The following is a 27758-nucleotide window of genomic DNA, read 5'->3' as shown; positions in this document are numbered from 1 at the left end:
ACTTTTTATACAGGTGCAGTACCCATCCCTCTCCGGAAATCCACTGGCATGTTCACTTCAAAATGCAACCTGCAATAAACCTACTCTCACCAAGCAACAAAGTAAGTACAATACCATCATAGTGTTGTATGTCTTACTAGAAGAGTGCTCTAATTTTGTATTGTAGCATATAGATTTGCGGCAATCCATCAATAGGTACTTCATTGTTACTCATGACACCTCTACAGGTGCTCAGTGTTTGTTAGGTTGCCACCATTAGACTAATCCCCACATAGTAAGATACTTTCCCCAACCGAAAGGTAGAGGCCATTACATAGTGACACACTTCCATTTATTTGCCTACTCTCCTATTGACTCACTCATGCACATTGCACACATATACATGTGAAAATCTGCACACCTACACTTCCCTTTCTTCGCCAACAGCTATTACACAATGCCTACCAAACTGCAACTCTGTAGAAAGCAACGCAGAAATAGAGCCACACAACCTAAAAACATAGAAAGTAGCCATTCACTGCAAGCAGAACTTCTACAGAAAGATGACAGAGAAAAGCTAATCCATTAAGGAAAATGGATGTATCTACCACTGACAGTGCAGGTCATCTGTCAAAATGTGAGAATGAAAAGAAAAGCACTAAAAACAGTGCAAACTACGGCTAACAGATCACGTACAAATGGTACTGTAACCACAAGCAAGCATTAAAAAAAATAATTTTACAAAATATTTTCCACCACAGAGTCCTTCAGAACCTTATAAATAGAGGGTAGAAATCATGCTCAGCCCTCAAAACCTATTGCAGAAAATTCATCCTGGAAGCTCTTGTTGACAGCGGAATGATCGTGAAACGGAAATAGTTTATAGTAATTTTGAACAGAATGAAACTACTAACAACATTAATTGGTAAATTGCTTCGAAACAAACGCAATATCAGCATAGAAACCTTTGGCCACATATGTACAGGTGATCAGAGTGACACCACCAACACAGAGCCATACTTCAATGAAGAATCATACAAACAGGAACAAACAAACCAAATTGACTTACATCGGAGCGGACGAGGGTATGAAAAGATATACAATACCATAATGGAAGAAGAAACACTGCTTTCAGAAATATCCCCATCAAACTTAGATGTCACTCTCCATTCCACCAAACCAACACGCCTCACCTACAAATGGCCTTGCACATCAATGTGTAATGTTTGCCAATGCGTAATCAAATCTTTGCAGCAATTCCTCAATCAGTATGTCAAAGAAAACAAGAAAATAAAAATGAAAACACTACAAACTATGGACTCCTGTCCAGTGCGCAACTACGCAGGAATACAAGGACATTCCTTAGCCCAGTGATGTCAAACCTTTTTGAGCCCAAGTGCCCAAACTGCAAACCAAAACGACGTATTTTTTTCAAAGTGCCAACACTGCAATTAAACCTGAATAACGAGGTTTTAGTTTAGAAAAAACAATTCGTGCAGTTTTTCAAACTAATTAACAGCTTTTGTTTAAAAAGAAAAACACAATAACAGAGCTTTCCATTAAACATTTTTTTTATTGAAAAAATCAACAAAAAAAAAACTGTACACGTGCATGTATTTTTTTTAAAGATGCCTTTTGTGGGCACAAATAATGTGATTTTTGCTGTTGTATGCATGCTGATAACTTGTCAAACCTTGGCTCATACTCTGTTAGTTTAAGAGCAACACATACAGCACTGAGTTCATCTGTTAGTCTATTTCTGGCATCACATTTGATATAATTCAATGCTGAAAACAGCTGCTCACAAGCATAGGATGACCCAAACAAAGAAAGAAAAGCAATCCCAAGTGTTTTCATTGACTTAAAATTATTTGGCAGAGAATTCCACACTTTAAGGATTTCATTTTCCGAACTAGCAACTGTGCTGTCCTCTGTTATCCCTTCACACTCCATCTTCTCAAGTGTTGCACGCAGGTCATAGAATTTATTTTTCCAGATAAAGCTTTCTTGAAGTTCCAGTAGCTCCATTTCAAGATTTTCTAAATCTAACCAGTGTAAGCAGGAAAGATAAAGTTCTTCACATTTGGCTTTATCTGGAGACGTAAGAAAACACAGGGTTGTCTCCATCTTACGGAACTTTAAAAATCTATTAGTAAAATTCTCCTTTGCAACTACTATAATGCTAGAAAATTCCTTGTAGATTTCATGATGGTTTGGATTGTCTGTAAATGTTGTAGAATTTTCCAAATGCATTTTTAGATTTGGAAAATATTTCAGCTGCCCACTTTTAAAGTCTCTTTAAAAAACCTGCAGTTTTCTCTCAAATGTTCTGTTATCAGAAAGCATCCTTTCTGCTGTTTCCCCTAAACCTTGCAGTTTTTTGTTCGTTGAAGTGTATTGTAAAATCAGTAAAAAACATGAGGTTGGTGAGCTAGGTAATATCAGTGAGCTGTGGATATTCCTGCCCCTTTTCATTCATAAACAGCCTAATTTCATCCAAGCAGGCTACAAATCTCTCCAAGACCTTTCCTCTGCTTAGCCACCCTACATTATTGTACATAAGTAAAGTATTATGCTGTGCCTGTACCTCATCAAGAAGTGCTTGAAACTGTCGACAATTAAGAGCACGAGCCATGATGTAATTCACCATTTTTGTGACATCCTTGAGAATATCGTCTAATGGAATGGAAGGTGCCCATCACTAGTAACTGAAACCACTTTTTCTGGCCTTATGTCTTGTGACAAAAAAGCCTCCATCACAGCATTGTAGATATCTATCCCTTGTGTTCTTCCAGGCAAAGACACCAGTTTCATGAGCTCTTCTCTCATGGTGTCACCAGCAGCATAACGCAAAATTACTGCTAGCCTTGCATGATTATTTATATCTGTGCTTTCATCCAAGCACATGGAGTAACAGGCTGCCTTTTGTAAGTCAGTGGTGAGCTACTGACTAACATCACTTGCCATACGCAGGACTCTATATTTAACAGTATTTCTGCTAAGTGGCATTTCAGAGATTTGTTGCTTAATTTTGTCCCTGTTTGGGAAATCATGAAAAATGGAATTACTCACAGCCAACATGGCCGTTTTGATAAAATCGCCATCAGAGAGGGGCTTCCCATGTTTTGCTATGCACAGTGAAATTTCAAAGCTGGCAGTTGCCAGATAATTTGTTTTAGAAAGATAGTTGCAAAAACTACGATACTGGCAGTGATATTTCCTTAATTTCCCATCAAGAAACTCTTTTCTTTCAGCTTTACCAAGTTCCGCAACACTTTTATGGTTGGTATCAAAATGACGTCTGACACTTGATGTGCGAGATACAACACTTTCACTACACAGAACACATAACGCTTTCCCATTGCGTTCAATCACTCCAAATGACTGTGTCCAGGCCTCTTGGAATGATCTTCCACTATCTGTTTTTAATTTTGCCTTCTTTGATGTACTCATTTTTGGGTGTTCAAGCCTACAAAAAACACAAAATAAAGACGGGTGAAGCACCCAATGCAAATCTATACCTACCTACCTATACCAAAAATATTATTGCAACATTTCACAAAAAAGGTACATAATAAACTGTGACAAATCCACACAGACCATGAAGAATCCCAACACAGAACTACATTCTCAACCCGAGAAGATGGAGTAATGAGGCTCAAGCCTCGTATCCAAAAATCACTGCTGATGGATAAAATCTATCATCAAGAAGAAGACAGACAGAGCCACTGCAAAGTCACTTGCGGTGACATCCCTTCACATTGCAATACACATACAAATTAGGGTGTCCACATAGATTTTATAACAGGCTTTAGAGATCTTCAGACTACTCATGAAGAGAAATCTATATAGAAATACCATTATGATGGGGCTGACAGGCTGGTAGTGTTGAGCTACCCACGTTGAGCTTGCCCTGGCCCATTCACCAACTGCACTTAGGCTGGGGAAAGAGGCTGGGCAAGAGACACTACTGCACCGTTTCATTGCTGCAGGTCTGCAACAGAAACACACAAAAATGTTAACATATCGCCATGCACTAACATTATTTTGCTTTTATCATTTAATAAGGCAAAAATACATTTTTAATTCCGAGGTCAAACCACATCGGTCCCAAAAGTCTGTTGGGCCAACGAAGAAAAAAAAGGACATACTCTGCACCCTCCGCCTCTCGCTGAAGTTGGTGTACCAGTAATGGTCTCTTACTCTTTGAACACTGGTGTGCACGCCCCATTTCACTGTTGTGGTGCAGTTCAGAGAATACTTATTTGATGCAAGCATCCCCCTGTCGCAGCAAATGCACTTTGTGGTGGTACAAAAGCGGTAATCTTCGGCAAGCCATGGCACTAAACACCCCCCATTTATCTTGTGTACATCTGGCTGCGTTTCCTCATTCCAGACGCCCCTTTCCTCCAAACGTTGGTGGTCTTAAACCAAACCCACCCTCTTAAAGTCCTCGAGCCCAGCACGAGTTCTTAACCGCGCCCATCCAAAACAGACCCCCTAACGTCCCCCCCCATCCCCACCCGGCAACCGGCTCAAGCAAGGAAGGCCATTATTTGGCTAACAGGCCCTTCAACGGCACAGTTTGAACAAGTTAAGAACTCTGCGGGGGTTCTGGTGTGTGATATGAAGCCACAGCAGTCAGGTGGCGGACATGCATTTCACATCAGCTTCTGGCAGAGCAGAGCAGCACACACAGGCACACACACACAGAAGGCACAGCGAATGCAGGCAAGCGCGTTCTCTTACCGCCGCAGAGCCCCGTGCAGACATTTCCCGGCAGTCTCAGTCCTGCTGCTCCTGGCTGGCTGGGAGTGAGGTAATGAATCCGGCGCAGGCTGGGATCCAGGTGGACTCGCTCGGTGAGGCGAGCCGCGAACTACCCCCACAATCAACTCCTGCCCTGCCTGGATAAAGCACGGGCGCTCGGCGAAGAAAAGGAGGGAGGGGGCAGGGAAAACTTCACACTCGAAAACCAAGTGTACCTTCACATTCTGGCATGCAGTTCCTTTCTCCGGGATACTGCCACACAAAGCTGGGAGGGGGGGTAGAAAATGGGAATCACACTACTCGGAATGGGGAATTACCATGTCATCCGCACAGGTGAAAAAAAAAAAAAGCTAGTTTTCCCAGAGAAGGGGGGAACAGAGACACGCCCACTCTTAGAAGTTCCCGGTGATTTGAAGAGGAAATCTGGACAGCCATTCGTCCTGTTTAAACTCAGCTAGAGGCAGCTCATTAATATGCATAACACTTCCACCCGTCTAGGTCCTGGGGGGGCGTGGCTTCAGGGTTCTCTCCAGAGAACTGTGGGAGCCGACGCGTGACTACAGTGTATGACTGTAGTCACGGCGTGCCCACAGAGACGGCTCAGCGTGCCGGCAGCGGCACGCATGCCACGCGTTCGCCATCACTGCCTTAGCCTGTATTTCTGGACCTGCTTGCAAAAGCACCTTCCACAGTATCAAAATGTTAGCAACCCACCATTCAACAGTCAAAAATCTAGTTTACAAACTGTACTATGCAAAAAGTCCAGCTTTAGCACTGCAACGTTTAAATGATATTCTCCTACACGGTACAGTCAAACAAGTGCTCAAAGAAATAGAGCACCTCCAAAGGGAATATTGTGGAACTGAAGAGCTCTCACAAACTCCAGCATTTTCAGACAACTGTGCTGACAACATTGCAGCTATCAACTTTTCATATCACACATACAGAAAAGAAATTCAAAAGTTCAAAAGCACATCTGCTGAAATGCCAAACCAAGTATGTGTGTGTTGTCGTAGAACTTTCTATAGAAAGACCACCAAAACTATAGATATAATGCAGAAAATAGAAGGCAATGAAGAATCCCAATGGTTTAAATGAGCTCTGTTCCTTATAGCTGAAAACAAATACAAATTTACGAAACACCTCTATACTGTGCACATACTGCACTGCAAAACTTGACAATAACCAAAGGCCTTCACGGGCAATCAGTCATAATTTGGAAGTATTTCCACTGCCAAACGCACTGCAGCAGCTTAATTTGTATGAGAGCATTATAATCCAAACAGTGCAGCCATTTCAAGCAATAATACGACTTCAACCAAAAACTGCAAAATTGCCTCCCACCAAATTACTGAAAGGCATTTGTGGGAAAGTAGTTTATTTACCATTAGATCTCAAAGAAAATGTAGACACTCTACGAGTGCAAAGGCCAATAGAAGAATCTTTGATTATCCTGGTAAATGGTGTACCTATAAAAGACAAAAGAAATTGGCAGCAACTAGTGGACTTAAGCAAAGTTAGTGAAGGCTTGCAATACTTTGAACAAAACAATGAATAAACGTTGAAGAAAACCTGAGAGAAACAACCGAAATAATTCAGGGCTCTTCAACTGGCCAATTTGGACATCTAGATCCTAGTTCAGTCTCCAATATTTTAGACCACTATACAATTTACCCACTGCACTCCAAAGACACCATAGACAATGCACTAGAAACATATCAAATGTGGCAAGCCAAAGGAGGGTCAATCAGTATATGGGAAAAAAGTGTAGAAGCACAAGCCTTTCCTTTACTCTTCCCAACTGTAAAAGGTAGATGATATGATGAAAGATGCACACAAATAATAGCATCAGAATACCGCTGTTTATGAATGTATTATGAATGTATTCTGAAGACCCTACATTTAGACAGAATGTGGAGTACATATTCCACCTCCTCTTTGAAAGTGAACTGGCCATGCTGTGTTATGAAGTTGCCCACACATTGAAAACAGGTTCCCATTTTCAAACCATGTCTGCTAAAGAGCTAATTCAAAAGGTGCAAGAGAAGGGGGAAGTTTTACAGTCCAGTATTACAAATCTCTTGGCAAACATGTGTGGTATGAAAGAGTACTGGTTCTGAAGGCACGCAGATGTACGGTGTATGCTACGCAACCTTGGCCCACCCACATGGTTTGTCACTTAAAGTTGTGCAGAGTATCCATTGGAAGACTTGCACACTTTCCTACGCATAGCAAACAAAAGAAAATCAGGTGTAGACATGAAAATACCAGGAGAACATGGCTCTCTTGATCCAGTAAATGTTTCACAGTACTTCCATCATTGCTTCCTTGCTATGCTGCACTTCATTTGCAATAAAGCACTTCCTCCCCTCGGAGAAGTGGAACACTTCTTTTGGAGAAAAGTATATCAAGCCAGAGGAGCACCACACATCCACATGCTTTTGTGGATTAAAAATGCTCCTAAATTTGGTGAGGAGAGTGATGAAACTGTTTTGCAGTTCATTCACAAATATGTCACTTGCAAAATCCCTTCGGAAAATACGCATAGTGACCTACATTCACAAATTTTGCAGTTCCAAAGACACAAGTGTGGCAAGTATTGTCGGTGCAAATATAAAAACAGAGGCAAATACCACACCAAATGCCGCTTTAGTTTCCCTAGACCATTTTCAACAACAGGGCAAGTAAACAGCTTCATGTCTTCGTTCCGACACATTGTGAAAGGGAAATCTCCTAAGAACACATACTGCATAAAAAGGAGTGAAGCATCAAAGTACATCAGTGCTTCCAATGCCCCCTAAAGAATGCTAATGTTGATGTACAGTACATTGCAGACAAATTCACTGCAGCAGCACAATATGTCACAACCTATTTAACCAAATCAGAGAAGCCAGAGCTCAAAGACCTCTGGGATGACATATCATCTGACAAAACAATGGCACAAAAATTGTTACAGCTTTGGCATAAAAATGTTGTCCCCTAGAGAATGTGGCTCCTACGAAGCTGCAGAGCTTTTAAACGGCACCGCCTTATATGGAAAATATGAAAACATAGTGTGGCTAAGCCTTGGTCATGCTGCATCCAGAAAGAGAGAACTGAAATTGTACGAAGACATTCAAACAATAGCGAAAAACGATCCCAACAGCCAAGCCATTTTGAAGAACAACTTATTGGACACATACTACCTGAACAGGAGTATTACTTTAAAAGCCTTGTGCCTGTACCACATAGCCCAAAACTTAGCATACAAAAATAACACATTTCAATGTTGCATTTTTTAGCAAATCAGCTCCTGCATTCTCCTGCAATCTGAAGGGACCCCCATGAGGATTCTTTTTTTATTTTTTTCTTTGGACACACTCAGAGACATTGTGCCTTGGGTCCAACAACACTCGCAAGCACTGTTATTTTTTGTAAAAATTAAACACATGAAAGGAGCTTCTGATGGCAACGTTTGAAAGACATTTTGCTTGTGTGGAGCCGTACAATGACAGTGGCCCTCATTACGACCCTGGCGGAGAGGGGTTTACGCCAGCGTAATGCATGGCGTACCTCTCCGCCAGACTACGACATTCCGTAGCGCCATGGTGATTTTTACGCCTGCTTTTTGCAGGCGGAAAAATCCATGGCGCTACGGGACTTGTTGTTAATTACGCCACCGTAATTTACGGTGGTGTAATTAACGCCTTCCCCACTCCCATTATACCCTATGGGGCAAAAATGGGAATGGGGAAGGGTAAATGGCGATTGGGGATTTACCGCCCCGCCAACCTCGGAATGGGGCGGTAAGTCCGCCAACCCCCATGGCGGTATTGGCAGCTCTGCGCCATGGTCCATGGTGCAAATTGCACCATGGACCTCCGCCAGGGTCGTAATGAGGGCCAGTATCACCTACAAAACAGAGAGCAAAGCAGTGGGTTAACATTTGATGCTACTCAATCACGCACACTACTACGATATCCTTCCCGCAAACTCTTGTCCTATACGCTGCCACTAATAACGGCTACTTACATCTATTCTTATTCCTCTTTCTTCTCAGATACCATGCACCTTATTGTGTGTGTCACACCTTCCACATTCAAACAGACGGGTGCTGGACCAAGCATTGCAAGACTACCATAAGCAGTGTGTTTGCCATCGTTGTTATCTGGGCTGACCGATATGGGCCTGTATGTCCATTTGCGGTTCCAGCAATGCGAACCAATCTTCAATCGTTTTTGCTGTAATGCATCCAAGAGGCAACAGCTGCTACCTTGTCTACCAAGCAAAGAAAATGTGTTCTTCCACACAGCCCACAAAGGACCAAAACCTAATCCTTTTCCCACTTTGCTAGACGACAAAAGAAGTACAGAAGTGCACAGACAACATTGCACACTGGATTTTGTTTGAGAAATAAAAGAGCAATAATTGCAGCCACTTTACACGTTCTTGTGAACATTCTGTACCAAAATAAAGCACTTGCAACAATGTTGTTCGTAAAGTATGGGAATGTTCTGGAACCGTACGCTCTGTGTGCGCATGTCTGCTTTTGCTTTTGTTTATGTTGTTCCTTTCCGGAGCTAGGTGCTCAGATGACAGAGTGCGCTACGCTTGGCACGCACGTAACGAGAATACCTGGAGTGTACGCCGTGAGCAACGACTCTCCACAACTAAAGTCAGCTATGCCAGTGACTGTTGCGATGGTGTCTGCCGCCCACACGTATAGGCAATGGAAGCGATGCACACATTACAATTGCACACAATAGGAACGCCAACTGCGTTCACTGGCCATCTCAGCAAGTACGCAAAAGAAAGCTACCAGTCAGATGGTCTGCCATCCTGTATATGGCGGGACTTAACGGCGTTGCTGATTTTGTCCAGTGCAAATGTATGTGGGTCGGTCTGTAAATTATCCATACTTTAAATGTGTAATGCTTAGTAACTCGTGTCATGTCGCAATATCTTCCTTCACTCTCAAAGCACAGGGTATTATCAGGGGCATACCATACCAAACACAAATGGTGGCATGTCAGTCCGTGAACGGCAACAAGTCCAATGATGTACACCATATGCAAGTGCAGGCACTTCATGCCACCTCTGGTGGTGTAACAACTGCAAAATGTCCTCCACAACCATTCTGTAATGGTGAGCACCCACAGGAGACATGCATATTTCCAAGAGTGTACGCTGGAGTTACATATCAGTATAGGAACAGACCCAAAGAAGGCAACATTCTGAAACTTACTTCCAACCATTGTCCAGACTGTTAGTTCAAAGGGCCCTATCCATGCACACAAGGCAGTAGGAGCTTCCCACTCCCAACACAACATAATACACTGCATAGGAATATCCAGATAGAATCTGCAATACTCTCCCCATCCCCAATGGGCTCTGAAGGTAGTCTCCTGTGCAGCTACCCTACAATGAATTATATGTCAGTAGCTGCATACATGGTGCATGTCGCAAAAGTTTGACGATAAAACAATCCTTTCATGTCCCAATGTCTTACTACACTCCCTGAAGCAAGGGTCTGTTCACGGCCACACCATTCCAAAGGCAAATGGTGGCATGTCTCACCACTGCTGCTGAAAGAAGTCTAACATGTCCTCCACAATGAATCTGCAAACGTGAGTACCTTAGAACAGTTCCATATTTAAAAGTCTGTGGGATGTCAGAAGGTATGGGTATAATAGTTTATCCAAATGAGCTAAGGCAAAGGGAATGCACTCTTTATACATATGTGTGCAATCCACATACCAATATCAGTGTAGTCCCATACATGGCTGCATTGTGTTGCGGGGTTGTGCCCAAGGCCTAGGCTCTTGGGTACATGTGGACGCCTATGGCCTCCGCCATTGCACCCAAGAGCCTAGCCCTTGGACATACCTACTAGAAGGCAATAAAGCCATGCATGAGAACATGTGGCCACATAGCTTTCCTGACTACCGGTAGGGGCTTTTGCAGGCACAACACAACATAGTACACCGACTGGAAATATCCTCACATTGTCTCCAATGCACTACCCATCCCCAATGGAGTCTGCCTGCACTCACCAAAGAATGATAGTCGCCTGTGCAGCTACCCGCCAATGAAGTATATGTGAGTAGCTGCGTAAAAGGTCCATATCTCAAAAGTGTGATGGTAAAAAATCCTTCCATGTGGCAATGACTTACTTCCCCCCCTGAAGCAAGGCTGTGGCCAAGCCCTAGCCTCTTGGGTACAAGCACCCAAAACCCTAGGCCTTGCCCACAACCACTACAAGGCAATGCAGGCATGCATGGGACCATGCCGCCACCATACTTGACAAACGTACCACAGACACCCCTACCCACCGCCACAACACAATGGGAACCCACAACATCTTACGGCCTCCACCCACGCACCCAAGATGCTAGTCCTTGGACACACCCACGAGAAGGCAATAGAGGCATGCATGGTAACATGTGGCCATGTAGCTTTCCTGACTACAGTTACGTATGGGTATAGTAACGTACCCAAACAAGGCAACATTCTCAAACCTACTTCCAACCAGTGGCCAGACTGTGAGCTTCAAGGGCCCTAGCCATGCACACAAGGTAGTAGGGGCTTTGCAGGCACAACACAACATAGTACACCGAGTGGAAATATCCTCACATTGTCTACAATGCACTCCCCATCCCCAATGGAGTCTGCCTGCACTCACCAAAGAATGATAGTCGCCTGTGCAGCTGCTCCCCAATGAAGTATATGTGAGTAGCTGCGTGAATGGTCCATATCGCAAAACTGTGATGGTAAAAAATCCTTCCATGTGGCAATTTCTTACTGCCCTCCCTGAAGCAAGGCTGTGCCCAAGCCCTAGTCTCTTGGGTACATGCGCAGGCCTACGGCCTCCGCCCATGCACCCAAAAGCCTAGCCATTGGCCACAACCACTACACAGCAATGGAGGCATGCATGGGAACATTTGGCCACGTACCATTCTTGCGAAACCTACCACTGCCACTGACACCCCTACCCACCGCCACAACACAATGGAAACCCTCAAAGAAAACATAAGCACTGACACCCCTAACCAACAGCATAACACATTGTCAATTTCTCCACATCCTCTGCAAAGCAGTCCCCATTCCCAATGCAGCGTCCATGCAGTCACCACAGAAGGTTGTTTCATCCCCTCTTCCACCCACCCGATCCTGCAAACCATGTTTTACAACCCCTTACGGCGCGGCACTATCCTCCGATACACCCTGGTGGCGTTTCTCAAAAACATTAACGCACAGTACGCTTCCCTCCAGCCAACCACCGGCCACGTCCAATGTTCACCGACATCACGATGTACTGCAAGCCAATGAGCCTTCTGTCCGCGTAGCGAACAGGGAAATGGGTCCGCAGAGCCAGATATCACTAATTTTTTTAGAGGTATATTTCAGTTCTTTGCAACAAAAGTTCTGGTCGGATTTCCACCAAAACACACAAAAGCACGCTTTTCTGAACCAAGCCCCCGCTCCTGTCGCAAATTTGGTTAAATTCCATCCAGCCGTTTAGCCTGTAGCCGTGTGCAAAGTTTTTCCCCATTCAGTCTATCGAAAAAGAAAATGTGGGACTCTCCCTATAACTTTGCCCCCCGCTCCACGAAACCTCACCCAACTTTATAAGCCGCCAAAAAAGTGATCGTCCTATGGGTTTAGCAACTTAACCATAACTACACGGCCGCTACCGTGGGCCATGAAATACTCCCCTTCTATATCTCTGCTATGCCTTTACACCATTAGTCTTTACCTGATTTTCCACTTTAGAGTGTGCCATTGTGCTTGTGACCTGACCCCCACCAATTGGCAGTAAAGCAGAGTCAAGATTGGGTCACGTTATAAACCTGTCAGTCCGGTCTTACATCAATTTATTGCCGCCTGCCAAGATGAAGTACTTTACCCTACCGCCAACTACTAATAATAGGGAGGAGAATGCCATGGATTCATGATCCAGAGCCCCAGATGTCAACAGTGTCACCATTTTATGTAGCAGTGCTGCACTGCCATAAAATACCAGGTGAACTGTCTGGAATTATCCTCACAAGCGACTACCTCAGAGGTAAATCTCCCCCTACAAGCCAGTCCACCTTTGGGTGATATTATATTACTATAGTTGTCTCTGAATTGCTGGGTGATGTTACAACCGGAACCCGGGAAATGCTAAACACTATCACAATATACTCAGCCCCACGTGAGTTTTACCCAGGAAATGATAAACACTCTCACAATATACTCAGCCCCACATGAGCAGTAACCAATCTGTAAAATAAATAATAATCTGTGGGCCTCTCAAATCTTTTGGCACAATTTGGCACTGCAAGTGCACAATTGGTTTTTGGGGCTTTCTAACCCTAGGTGACACTCAAAGTGGGTTTCCAGGTCTTGTGTGATGATTCATGGTCCAATTAGGAGCTTTTGTTCTAAAGTTTAATCTTGAGCTGATTTGTTGGGTTTATTCAGCGAATCGAGTACTAGAAGTCATCAGTGAAATTCAACCCAGTTTGCTCCACCAAACAGTGCCTTAAAATATACTTAAAGTGGTTTTAGGCTCTATAAAAATCATTCCAGTGCACTTCTTGTTCCTTTGTGTGTTCTTCTAGGCTGTGTGGGAATACGAAGAGAGAGCAGTGTCACATTTGGAGAGTGTTTTGTGTATTTTTGAGTTTTTGTAAGAGAGTTTTGAACAGTTTTAATAGTTAGGTGTTTTTCTCTGTCTGGATCTTTAGGTGTTTGTTTTGTAGGTGATTTTTAGTTGTAGTTTGTTGGTCCCAGGAGTGTTATTGTTGTCTATTTTATGCCCCTATACCTGTGTTTGTTCAGTTTTGTGTTAGTTTCCCCTCTAGTAAAAACACTTAATTCTTGTCCCTTTTTGCTTTTCTTTCCCTTAATAAAACGTAAAAATAGTTTAAACAAAATTCCTTTTTCTGATCCTATTCACAAATAGTTTCACTAGTGTGATTATTGTTGTTTAGTCTTGGCTTTACTTTTATTGATGTGTTGGGTTCTCAAAGTGTAGTTTGGGATGGTGTTGTGTTTTCTAGTGGATTGACTTGATCTTGTGTGTTTTTGATTCTCATGGTGTTATTGGGTTCTCCCATCTTTCTTTAATGAAGGTCTGTTGGCTGGTTCTTCTAGAGGAGGAGGAGAAAGAGGAACTTCATTTTCTCCTCTAAGTGGAAGGATTCCACCACTATCGATCAGATGAAAGCCCTGTGTGCTGTTTGGTGGTGCTGGTTCACTGGCCCAGCCCACACAGCATTTCTGGACATCCAAGTCAGTGTGGCAACCTGCTGCGGCATTGGGGGTGGCCTCAGGAGAAGGAGTGGGAGAGGAGGCAGTGCCAGGTCTATTGGAGGAAGATCTGAGAGCAGAGGTAAGAAGGGGAGGGCCTTCAGTGAAGGCTTCTGCGGAGCAAGGCTCTCTTATTGATACCCCAATAGAGGTAGTGCCAGTGGAGAAGCAGGAGAACATTTAGGTTGAGCAGGAGGACATGACTATGTTCCTTATGTGGGAACAGCAAACACTCTGAAGGAAGAGTATGGTGGGATGCCCCTATCTCCATGGTGGCCATTGAAGAGAAAGTGGTCTCTACCCGTCTGTGCTAAGGTGCCTGAGGTGAGGGTGGCCTGTCTGGAGGATTGCATAGGACGAGAAGCCTCTAGAGGTATGGAGGCAAGTGACTGTTATCACCCACTGACATCAAGGCCCAAGGAAGGAACCAAGAAGGTAACTGTTACGTTTCCGTTAGCCAAAAGGAATAGTCATTCAAGGGCCCTGGGGACGGGATGGGGGTGCCGGAGATATATAAACAGATGGCAGTGCACCTGGAGTACTCAAAGGGCCCCAACTCCAAAGCCCTCATGAACTTCTATAGACTTCATTTCCCATACTTTTTCATAATATTGCAATTTTTAGCACATCTCGTGAAATTATGACTTCACAACATCCATTTTAGAACAGCCGCTACATGAACCATACCTGAAGGCCGTCACATGCTTATCGTTCTTATTTAACAACGCTTACCAGAACATGACTCCTGGGACCTTCTCCTGCTCTGGACTTTCCTATTTCATTTTGCAGCACTCTGGATCCTTCAATCTTTGTTTCCTGGTTATAGTTCCCTGTATCCTTCTTCCTTGCACTCTGGCCTCCTAATCCTTTGTTTTCTTGGTGTCAACTGCAAGCATCTTCATTTATTTATCCTTCAGCAGCTTGCTGAACCTAAAATGACAAAAGACAAAAGGCAAGAGCACCAATCAGGACAAGCAGAATCTGCAAATCTGTACTCTTCATTTGTGCACCTAAAAGGTATAGACAAAAGGGGAAAACATAACTCCGGCCCTTAGCAGGCGTTACCAATTTCCCCCAGCACACAGATGCTAATCAGCCTTAGAAGCCGGTTCCTTATAAATCTATCGGATCCAAGCAGAGATTTAACTGGTTGGATTAGCTTCAAATGCTCTCCAACCTCACTACCAGGTACGCCCAGCTCAGGGAGGTGGGGAGGGAGGTTAAACAGGTGCAGGCATAATGAGAAAGGTCAGTAGAACCACTTGACTATTTCCTTGTGTCCTTTAAGAACAGTGGGTGTGGGAGGTGAAGACCCAAGACCCATTCCAAGAATAGGCTGGTACACACACCCCATTCCTCCCATTGACCTTCTGGTAGTCTATACCAATCAGCATGCTTGGAAAACCACCATGACAGGGGAGGGACTCACGACGCTCCCAGTGGAACATACAGTAAGCATTATAGGGATGGATGTACCTAAGGGTGAACAGGTAGAGGAGGGGACCGAGTAAGGAGGACCGTTGACCAGCACTTGCCATTGCAGAGATGACAAGGCAGGAGGAGTCACAGGGAGTGAAGCACACATAGGGCCTCATTAGGACCCAGGCGGAGTGGGTTTCCGCCAGCGCTAATCGCGGCGGACCCGTCCGCCGTACTACGAGTTCCCTTAGCGCCATGGAGGTTTTCTCCGCCTGGTTTTACCAGGCGGAGAAAACCATGGCGCTACGGGACCTCGTTGTTAATTACGCCACCGTATTTTACGGTGGCGTAATTAACTCCTTCCCCACTCCCATTATACCCTATGGGGCAAGAATGGGAATGGGGAAGGGCAGAATGGGGATTGGGGATTTACCGCTCCGCCGAGGTCGGAATGGGGCGGTAAATCCGCCAACCCCCATGGCGCTATCGACGGCTTTCCGCCGTGCTTCGCGGTGCATTTAGCACCGCGAAATCCGCCTGGGTCCTAATGAGGCCCATAGTCTGGAGTGTGGAGTTTTAGTCCTACCATTGTGGAAGGCCATGAAGGGGGAATAGAAGTAGGTCTTCTGCAACGTGGATGGCTGTGGAAAACAAAATGCATCGGGGAAGAGGATCATGGGCAGGGGTTGTACCCTGGGGATGATGTCCATGCAAAACAACATTCCAGGACACCATGCCAAAATGTGCCAACAACATGAATCCCTTTTATAATGGTATTAACAACTTGTCGTTTTGCAGAATTGGTGGTGAAATAGAAACCCTGAAACACCTGTTAACAAAATGTAAAAAACTAGATAGCCTACGCTTACAGTTTCTTGGTAAACGCTAATCCTGTTTAGAGAACTGTTGCCTGACCACATGTGGGAAATCATATTCTCAGGCCTGTTGGTTTCTGTTCGAATTGGAACTGTTAATTTCTTGAGAGCTCTAAAACTTGAAGAGCCATGTGTGAACTTGAATACTGAGGTCATTTCTGATTGTTGAATTATGCACCGCTAGAAGATGGGCCTTATTACACGGAAGGCGGTAATGGTTAACAGCCACCGTTAATGGTAACGGTGACCGTTAACCATTACCGCCTTACTACGAGGTCCCTTAGCGGGTTGGTGCTTTAACGCCTGCTTTTTGCAGGCGTTAAAAACCAACCCGCTAAGGGACCTCGGAGCTAATTACGGCACCGCAAAATTGCGGTGCCGTAATTAGCGCCTTCCCCATTCCCATAGAGCCCTATGGGGCAGAAATGGGAATGGGGAAGGGCAATGGCGGAAGGGGGATTTACCGCCCCACCAACCTTGGAATGGGGCGGTAAATCCCCTTTCCGCCAAGGCGGTGCCAGTATTTTACCGGCATGAGCCATGGCGCTAATAGCGCCGTGGCTCACCGCCTTCCGTGTAATGAGGCCCGATGTGTCTTAATATTTTATTGTAAATGGTCTTTACTGATCAGATTTTATTCTAGTTCATGGTTTGCCTTGTTTCTTGATTCTAAGTTAGATGTTGTTTTTTTTATCCTTTTTTCCTTTTTTACAAATATTATTAGGTTTTTAAATTTTAATTATTATCTGAGCTCAGACCATTTATTTTTATAATCATCAGAACGTAATTAATTTCGTGTTTGTTGATATGTGATAAATGAAATTGTAAAAGTTGATTTATTCAGCTAAAACAATTTTTTAAAAAAAAGAATCCCTTTTCTCTGCTTAGGCCACAGGTGACCAGGCTGCAACCACCATTCCTTCCAGAAGTGGGGAGGATGTTGTTCCTAGTTCCTCCCTGGGTGAGGGTGCAGAGTGGCATTACTGGGCAAACCATGCCAAGCTGCATATAATCCACCAAACCTGCCCAATCCATGCTAGTGGCACCAGCATCTGAATTCAGCAGAATGCCCCTGTTTACAGTGCCACCACAACAAGTGGCTTGGGTGTGGTATGAAATTAGCAGCACCTGAATTCGGGAAGAATCCCTTGAACAGGTTGATGAGGCATGCAGGCACCCATTGCCTGTATTTCGTAATGCCTATGAGCCCGGGGGTTGGACCCCTCAGTAGTTGAGCTGACATAGAAAAACATATGCAGCCTTATCATCCTTCCCACCTGTATATCACTGCGGGACTAATAATTGAGACAGTCATGGGACAGAAACTGGCTTCACATGGACACTCCCCACATGCAGGAGTGACATCGATCTGTTGGAGCGCTTGAGAACTTAGGCAACTCGCTCTAGAAGAGCTTGTGAATTTTAGTGGGTGGCTGCGTTCAAGAGGTCAACCACTATACTTTAAGTGCCCAACAGATATTAGCACCCGGGCGGGGGGGCAGCCAATCAGGTTCCGTGGATCGCAGGCTGAAGCCGGCAATCTCAGCCCATGTTCCATGGAACCCACAGGCTGCCTCACCCGCTGCGGGCCACCATCTTCAATTCACCCTTTCCCTTGTTTATTTTTTCTAGCAGCTTCCCTCCTTCTCGGTTTGCGGCCGCCATGGAAATGGAAGAGGTGCTCCGTATGGAGCCCCACATTCCATAACCATGGCAGCCATCTTGGCACAGTATTTTCATTCAATGAACGGGAAGCTGCGCACGTCCCGTTCTTTGAATGAAACTATTTTATTTTTAACACCCCTGGTTAATGCTTTGGTAACCTGGGGTACTAATAGCGTTTGCACCCAGGTCCAAGGGGTAACGTCCCAGTGCCCTCGTTATAGGTCCTTGCTTTGCTTGGTCCTCTAACTCAGGCTCCTGGGCTGTTACCCCCTGTTCCTATATTAAAAGTATCTGGCCCGTGTGAAGGAGGCTAAGTACTTTAAGAAGTTGTAGAACTGTGCGGGAAGGCCTGATCACTTTAGGTTGAAGCTGCAACATATGAGAGAGCCTACAAACTGTGAGCGGTGTCCAGGGCCATCTTAAGCACTTTTGGGGCCCTGGGCATGGACATCTTTGGGGCCCCCCCTCATGGGTGTAGGACATGAGGGGCATGGGGGGGGACAAAACCCCCCACAATGTTAAGTGGGGAGATATAATAGCTTTTATCCCCCCAGACTATTCGTGTCTCTGCTGCTGTAAAATATGCAGGCTGCAGTTGTCATGTAAGCTTGCAAAAGTTAAAGTAGACTCTACTTTTACTTTTGCAAGCTTACAGAGTACACTGACTGTCTGCAACTTCTGCTGCTGCCCTGCGCCTACGCATAATGAACGTGCCCAGGCCGGGGAACAAACAAACGGCACGTGCCCTGCCTGATCAGTGCACTGCTGCACAGCCTCAGCCTTCATTTTTCAGAACGAAGGAGAAGCCAGGCAGCGACGCATGCTCCAGTGACTCTGTGCTTGTGACAGCATGTTATCGAGGGAGACAGAGTGAGAACAGGCTGAGCAGGCAGCAGCTACCGTAAGGTAAGTCAGTCAAGTGCCCGCCCCTCTCCCAGGTGTAGGCCGTCATGGGGAGGATTTATTGGAGGGAATGTGCGGCTCTGCCAATGTCAGATATAGTTTCTAAACTCGCACGGCGCATTGAAAAACTGATCAGGGAATCTTGGCCTCTCAATGTTTCATGATGAAAGATTAAGAGGCCAGGATTTCCTGATCAGTTTGCAACGTGCCGTGCATTTTTATAAACTGTATAACTGACGTTGGCAGTGGATTTATTAGGGGGTAATTCAATGTGCCAATGTCAGATATACAGTTTCTAAACATGCGCTGCACTTTGCAACGTGCTGCGTGTGTTTATAAACTGTATATGAGATGTTGGCAGTAGCACACTTTCATGAATTGAAAAACTTGAGGCCCCTGTCAGTGCCGCCCTCAGGTTTTTCAATTCATGAAAGTGCGCCCCAGCACCTGCCAAAGAGGAACATCCCATTTCGGAACAGCTCTTTATTCATTCCTTACTGATGGGCAGCCAGGGCTCACATTCAAGCTCCAAGCATTGGCCAACACTGGCTTGCAGGCCGCACAAAAAAATACGGAGGTCATTCACCTATACAGCAGAGGATCAAGGGTGCACAATGGGAGCCGGTATATATTGACATGTACATGAAGTTTCTATACAAATGCCACAACACTTTTTAATATCTTATGTATTGCCTTTTTTAAGGAGAAGGGAGTGACGATTATTTTTGCTGCTTACACTATACTAGTGCCCCTAAACCGTCAGGTTACTTTGTGATTGTTTCTAGTTTATTCCCTTCGAGTTGTGTCACGCTAACTGCACCTGATACGTTTCTCTGTAAAAAAACATTACAAATTCTATGTATATATAACTGCTTCCCAAAATGAGACCCGGTCCCCCAGCTGGAGGTGACATCTATTGCTCTGACACTTTGTTCCTCTTCACACTCACTCAACATGCTTAGCATACATGGAGCAACAAGAAACTCTGTTAGAACATTTACGATTGAGGCATTCCGTTATAGTGTACACTGCCAACTGAGTCACTTCTAGGTGATCCCATGTAAACATATAGAGAAAATAATGCACAGTGGGGGGGGGGTCACACGATTCGCCCAGATCACACAATGTGGTGAAGACTGGATTTTCTCCAAGATGTCTATGTACCCCAGGCCTGGCTTGCAAAGTGCAGACACTGCCTGAGATATCAGCCTGACGTATACGAAATCCTCATGAAACCATATAAAGTAAAATGAGGATGGGCCAATCTCAAGAAGGGTCGCTACGTGGGATATGTGCTCTTTTCCATAGTAATGTCTAAGGTAGGCAAGGGAAAACACTTGATGTATACTCTAATAGCAGTAGGCCTCACTTAAGGCACACCCCTCCTCCTCTTCCCACCAACTCACTCCTGCTTGAAGTTTGGATGGTACCACATCTAAAGCTTGGTCTCTGACATGAGGGCAACCTGCATTTTGCTAGTTCAAACCCAGCAGCAGGGTCCACTTAACCTTTCATAAATTCAGTACTGTTCAAATGAGGGTAATAATACCTGTAATTACATTGCCTAGAAGCTGAAAGCATCTAGCATGAAGCGCTATGACCAAAGTGTTATTATATTCCATAAAACAAACTATTACCAGCACAGACCTGAACTCTGTCCCTGCTCAAAATAAACCATTTGTTGGTGCCCATCCTGCACGTCTCTTAAAATAAATCAGGCACTAATCTTCTATAGGTCTTGGCTAAGATTCACCCTGTTTTATTCAGTCTAGCTGTCTCTGTCAGCGTACTTGAGTGGTCACAGTGCAATCAAATTTTGGGGGTAGAGCGTAGGCAGTACGTGGAATTTGTGAATTGTTTGTCTCTCCCCTCTTCCAAATATCCACGCTCCTCACTATTTCTTAAGAGTTAATGCTTGCAGGTATCAATGGGCCCTTTTAAGGTCATGTATCTGGCATGGCTGTTCCAGCTTATTCTGAGAAGCTATATGGAGTGGTTGGTCATGCAAGGCGTGCAAGAGAAAATCTGTGAAATGTAAGCCAGGACATCGAGGGTGATCCGAAGACTGAGGAGAAAGTGCTGAGTAAGTGTAGATGAGAGTTGTGGGGTGCTGGCCATGGGGGAATGGGAAGCGAGGGACTGGGGTGCAGTAGAGTGTGGGACTGCAAAGTGAAAAAGGGTAGAAAGGGTGCAGAGGACAGAAAAAGAGGAGTAAGGGAGGAGAGAGATGGGAACAAGAACGGAGTGCAGATGAAGGATAGAGATGATTTTCAGCACGGGGTGACCAGTGTGTGCAGGGGAGAGAGGGGTGCAGGAAAGACCAGAACATAGGGAGAGTGGTTTAGGGCTGAAATGGCATAGGAGGTCCTTTGGGTTTTGCAAATGAGAGAGAAGTACAGACAAGTGGGAAAGTGCAGAGGGCAGTGTGTCAGAGGAGTGACTTGCTGTGGGGTGCTGGGAAGGGACTTGGGAGAAAAGGGTGTACAGCAGACGAGAATGTGGATTAGAGAAGGGCACAGAGGGGAGATTTGTACAAGGAAAATCGTGCCTCGCCTCAGGTTCCCAGATAAAGGGTGCGGTCACGAATGCCTCTTCTTCTAACGCTTGATCCATGCTCACGAGGCCTGCATGAGGACGATTGGAAGTCGTTTGTTGAAAGAATTGCAGATATATACACTACACCATATCTGTCTGCGCATTGATTGGGCCTGACAATACACAAAGTGGCTCCCCTCTCCCAGGTGCAGGCCGGCATGGGGAGGATTTATTAGAGGGAATGTAGGAGCTCTGGCTTGGTGCTCTCCCACTGCCCCAGTGTCATCTGCGCTCCTGTCTGGTTCTGCTCCAGGAAGAGACAGTCACAGCAGGCTGTTCCTGCATCAACTCCCTTTTCACTCAATCCTACCTGCAGCATAGGTCTGAAGTCAGGACTAACCTTAAATTAGGTATATATTCACCTCTGACCTGTCCTGCAGTGGGAGCTTGTGCTAAGGTGTGTGGCATCTTGTCTTGTGACGCATGTTATTTGGGCTGTCTTAGCAACTTTCATGGGTTTGTGGTGGATGCCACGCGGGCCGCAGACTCATTTTACGCCATAACCTATTCCTTTAAAAAAACACTAGAATGATCTATGAAGGGCACATAAAGTGCCACTGACTTAGGGATGTTTACTGCAATGCCCTGTGTAGTTAATAACTTAATTGGAGCTGGGAACATACTACTGGTGTAATACAAATGTCTCATCCAGGGATGCCTTCATCCACTCCTTTTCTACTTCATTGTTCATTACACTTGCACTATCTGAAATGTCGTCAGGCTGATTATGATAGTTATTCTTCACATTCTTGACTGTTTCAAGGACCTGTAAGAATGTAACTGTATTTCTCCCATGCTCCCACCCCCCATTGAAGCGCTTAGAAACACATTGTGTATAGGCACTATACAAATAAACAATCAATCAAAAATCAATCAATCACTCTATTAGCACTATGCATTTCTTTCACTGAAGTCCTGCTAAAAACCAGCAATGTCAAGTGTTTGCTTGTCTATACGTAATGGGCATTTGCCAGACACTGCTATTAAATGATCAGGTACTTGCACCATTTTGCAGCTGCTACCATCAGTGGGTACCTAATACCACTATGGCAGTGCTTGCAAGTGCCTTTTTCACGCCTACGTTAAAACCCAAATGGTTGGCGTTGCCAACACTTGTTTTAAAATAGGGATGCAAATGCATTTTTGGTAACCTCCACAAGCTGAATAATGAGTTGTAGACAAGTTTTAATAGAGGCCACCATAAGCCATTTGGGTGATCCAGAAAATAATAAAGCAGAGCCTCGAGATTCAAAGCAGCACTTGTTCCGCTATCCATGTAAATCCAGTGAAGACCCTGGTGCCAAGGTATGATTGCAGCCCACACACTGCTGTAAAGGGGCACACTCATGTTCCATCATTGAGGGTTCAAGTGGAATAGGATGGGTTGGTGAAACTCCATTAAGCATCTGCACTTAAAGCGCAGGTGAGAGTATTATAAAAGATCTCTCTAAAGGTCCATAGCTGGGAGGATTTTATACTCTGAACTGCTTTTCTTTTTCTTAATTTTCTTCGATTTTCTTTTCTCTTGTTTTATACAAGGATGATATATGTAATTTAATAGGTACTGATATTATAATATTGTGAAAAGTTGAGTTCTTTGACTAAAACACAACAAATAAATAAATAAAAACAAAGTCCCCAAGGTGTCCACTGTCCCCCCCAGATTTTATGGGTCTCCTACGCCCCTGCCCCCCCACCAAACTAAAGGAATTAAGTGATCAAGAATATCTTGTCGCAATCACATTCCAAAGGTTGAAATGCTGCCTTGCAGCATTCAAAATAAGCATGTTTACTCCCCTTAAATCCCCTTACCCTCCCCATTTTTGCTCTAATCAGAATGATGAACAATTGGCATTTGAAGGCCAACATTAGGAGTCTAGGAGGAGGAGACCTCTGTTCTATTATAAATACAGGAGACTTTATCAATAGCATCCAAGAAGGTATGCAGCCTGTAGTATTAATGCGGGGCACACTTTAAAATGTACATGTAACCCGGAATAGACAGAGAACACACATTAACTGCCTCACAGAATGCAAAAGTGCTCAAGCATGGATAGAGGAGACCAGCTGGTAGGAAGGACAAAGCTACACGTACCATAGCATGGATAGTGGGTTAAAACTGGAAGCCACCAGGAAGGTGTCTACATCCAGACAGACTGATATTAGAAGTGGGACATGGTTTTCAAATAATGCTGCCATTAGAGATCAAAGGAACATGTGCCTGTGGCGTGCAACATATCAATGCTCACTATTATTTATTTCATTTGTAAAGCGTCTAAACCCTAAGGCACCAGGCGCTGTTGCAGACCAGTTACATTCATACACAAGCTTCAGTCATTATAGTGAAAGCAACACTATAGCCAGTGAAACCATGTGTGAGGCTTTTTTGAAGATCATACCCTGAGCAAGAAATCACTCTCAAGGGCTGACATTTTTGAGAGGTTAGGCAATAGAAGATTAAATGAGATGCCCAGAATCACACATTGGTTAATGGGTGAAGCTGGGATGTGTGCCATCTCTGCAATTTCTGCATTTGAACACTTTCTTTTCCAGCTCTTACCATGAATCAAAATAATCTCATTTTGTAAAACTGACTTGGAAAGTACACAAATCACATTACCAAACATGACCATTTTTTAAAAAAAAATATTATAGAAGTGTGTTACGCAAAATGGGAATAATTCTAGCTTCATTCTCTCCATCATCAAGGGACGTATATAAGTACCAGCATACCAATCAATGTGATTTTACAGATTTAATCTGGGTTTGTCTTTTGTATTTTAAAGCTTTAAATACTTCCAAAACACTGGCTTGTGAAATTGTAATTTATAAATGTGCAGAAAAACCTTTGACTTTTACTAAAAGTGTTTTTGTGTCAAATGAGCAGACCTTGAAATATGCTTGCCCGAGGACTGCAACATCTGGTCCATTCTTTTCTGTGTACCACCCCTTCCACTCAAACAGCCTACATAAGGAGGAATATAAAGTAATGGGTTAAACATTGCCACCCTCATGCGAGAAGGCAAACCTCATAGAAGACAGCACAATAAATTAAGAGATAGTAGATGATTTGAGCAGGATCACGTTATCGTCTGCTAGCAAAGCCAGGATACGAGCATGAACGCTTTGGTTTCACAGTCTTGAATTTGAATACTTATTCACCTCTTGGAATAACAGTTTATGCTCATCATTGGAGGTTTTACAACACCCCATCTGAACAAGCCAATTTCTAGACCATCACCATATGGATGACATGTTAGTTTTGATACCAAGCCCTATCTGGTGCAGGTACATTGCTGATAATAGCACCTGTTGTGCTACAAAACCAAGTACATATGCAGGCAGGTTTATAAACTTCAGTAATAGGAAAGGTTGAGTTGGCCTTGCAGGAATAATCTTGCATATGAACACATATCTCTGCAATGAGTGCTTAATACACTGACCTAACTACTGAACCGTTATGGCACTAAATGTATCAATATGCATTTTAACTTTGGCTATTGCACATGGACAACATAATTCCCATAGGAAGGAAAGAATGCTACAGGAGTTGTGCCATAAGGAACACACAAACTATGTATGCCACGGTGAACACAGAATGCATCACATGATGAAATGATCAAGGCAGAATGTACTTGTCAAAACAGACAGGCAATAGGTTTAGAGCCTCAGCAGCATGCCATCAAATATCCTGACATCTGCTATTTAAGTCTGGTGAACAATGGAATCTTACTTCTTTAAGTCAGGCAGCCTTGTAGGGCCCCCTCCTGTGTGGGGGCCCGGGGAAAATGCCACTGTTGCCCCCCCATAAAAACGTCTCTGGGGGTGGCCCAATCATGTGAGAGAGCATGGCAACTTTAAGAAGTGGGCGCAGTCTTTGTGAAAGCCCAAGAAACCTAAGTGTTGGAAGCATCCTGTAAGAGAGGCTGGAATTTTAAGGGATGACTGCATTCTGTGTCAGAGCCCAAGAACTTTAAGGGGTGGCTGCGTCTGTGAGCGATCCTGAGAAAAGTAAGGGATAAGTGTGCTTCATGAGCAAGACTGAGAAATTCCGACAAGTGGTGCTTGTAGTAGAATTAGAAAGCATTGCTGCAACAGTAGGGAATAGCCTGTCTGTGTAAGTTAGCGTGGGTCAGGGCCTCTCAGTGACGACTACCTACAGCTATCCATATCCTAACTACATGTACCATGAAACGTACCCGCTCCACTTATGAAATCAGTGCACAAACACACCAACGTAGCAGTGGTAAGATATAGTACAGGTGGAAATGTCAGTCAAGCGATACTGATAAGAAAGGGGGGTGAAACAGAGATGTGCACTGACCACCATCCTATCTATTGTTCTTGCAAACTCATCTCACCAAGACCTGTACGATTTCAATGCAGATGTTCCTCATGTCACTGGCCACAAAATCCCAGTTTTATCCTCCGCAGATGATAGCATATTGCTTGCAAAGACACCCAACACGCGGCAAAAATGTATTGACACCTGCGCACAACACATGTATGCTTTGTGTTTGACAAGCAATGCAACTAATCAGAGATTTTAATATTCACAAAAAAGACACATAAAAATGACCCAAAGGTTACACTCTGCCGGTGTTCAAAATGCTCCAAAGGTTACACTCAGCCGATGTTCCGATCTAGAGGGTCTTTTGATTACCTGGGCGTTCACCTTACCCCATCTCTAATGTATGATAACCATGTGGAAAAACCAACAACCAAAGTGATGCAAGCAATAGGCGGCACTTTTACCTTTATGGTTAAGTTCAAACCACAATACCTAGACCACATTATGCAAGTATGCAAGGCAAAGGCAAAATACAAATCATTATGCGGCATGGAGATGTGGGGATTTCGTTATGTGTCTCGACTGCAACGGTCCAAGAACACATTTCACAAAAGATGATTAGTTCTTCCCCCCTCAGCTCCAATATTTGAATGAGATCTTGAACTAGGACTCAGTATCTAGAGGATGTTATAGCACTATACCACTAGCACCGGTGTAGCTACTTAAAAATATTTTAACTAATAGGAAAGCACACCTGTCTAAGATGTTGCTGGATAACTGACAATCTAGCAAAGCTTCCAGGTGTCTTTGGCTGACGTGTTTGATTGAAAAATGCACATGTAAACATTAGAGTCACTCTCAGTCAACCATAACTTAGACTCACAATTGCAGTCTGCTAGGGAGGAGGCAGCGTTCAGGTGGCCACCGAACTGAGATAAAATGTCAGTATCACATTCAACAGGAATACAGCCGTACTTGATTGCGTTTGCCTGATGGGTTTTTAATCACAAGAATCAGTTTTGACTGCCTGTCAATACGCTCTGCATAGTTCAGATGTGGTGCAGAAAGTCAAAGAGAAACATAAGGGTCTTCTCGTTGCCCTTTCTGTTGCTATATTCACGAAACTACCTTAAATGTCCTATTTTTCTGCCAAATGTATGAAAGATTGAGCCAGAGCGTTATCATAATTACTCTTTCATAATATCGGAGATCATCACCTAAGCGCGAGACCGGATTCAACGCTCTGTTGCTATGTGTTGTAGGCTTTCCTTCCAAGACAAACGCGTTTCCCCTGAGCTATCCTCCTGGTTCGAAGGCTCAGACAAATGTGGCAGTACTGACCGGCCTTTATCTTTCTTCTTTTCACTACCGTCCCGATGGTTTCATGGGCTCTTATGGTGTTATAAAAGGCACCATGACAATTAGAACCCGAAAATGGATCGGCGAAGGAAGGACACACGTGGAAACAATGACTGTGACTATCACATGTTGTTAGCCAACTTCACGGACTACCTGAAGTTTTCCATACCTAATTAATACATTAACTGATTGTATGAAATGGTGATAACTTAAATATATTATATTGTATTCTTAATGTTCTGAAACAACTGCTTTAACGTTTTTTGTTTCTTCTTGACTAATTGCATTAACTGATTTTGTACATGCACTTTTGTGGTTTGTTTAAATCCGAAAAAAGTATTTGACAGACTGACAAGCCGTGCTTTGGTAGAATTAAAAACTATTACTGCAACAATAGCCTGCCTGTGTAAGTTAGCGTGGGTCTGGGACTCCCAGTCACTATTACAGCTATCAATGTCTTAACCTTATACCATGACAAATCCCTGGTAGACATTTTGGTACCTGACCTTTAGGGGCAGCCAATGATTATTATCATCTGAGCTGGTATGTTAGCTATATGAAGATGACATGGATGTTGTCCAATAGTTCTCGCAAAGAAGTGACCGTTCATATATATAAATGGCAAT

The 27758-nt window shown here is 44.1% G+C and overlaps 1 long non-coding RNA gene across 1 annotated transcript in view; it reads right to left on the bottom strand.

The window, feature by feature from the left end:
• The window catches only part of LOC138504741 (uncharacterized), a 171208-nt gene that overhangs the window by 40774 nt on the left and 102676 nt on the right, over nucleotides 1-27758 (bottom strand). Inside the window, exon 2 of the long non-coding RNA XR_011279939.1 lies at nucleotides 14758-14955. This is a non-coding gene — a long non-coding RNA (uncharacterized lncRNA). The remainder of the gene's footprint in view (nucleotides 1-14757; nucleotides 14956-27758) is intronic.

This window comes from Ambystoma mexicanum, chromosome 11 (genome assembly GCF_040938575.1).
Source record: "Ambystoma mexicanum isolate Mex_15411 chromosome 11, UKY_AmexF1_1, whole genome shotgun sequence".
Lineage (NCBI taxonomy): Eukaryota > Metazoa > Chordata > Amphibia > Caudata > Ambystomatidae > Ambystoma > Ambystoma mexicanum.
Note: the sequence above shows the minus strand (reverse complement) of the source record. Positions and strands in the feature narration are given on the sequence as shown.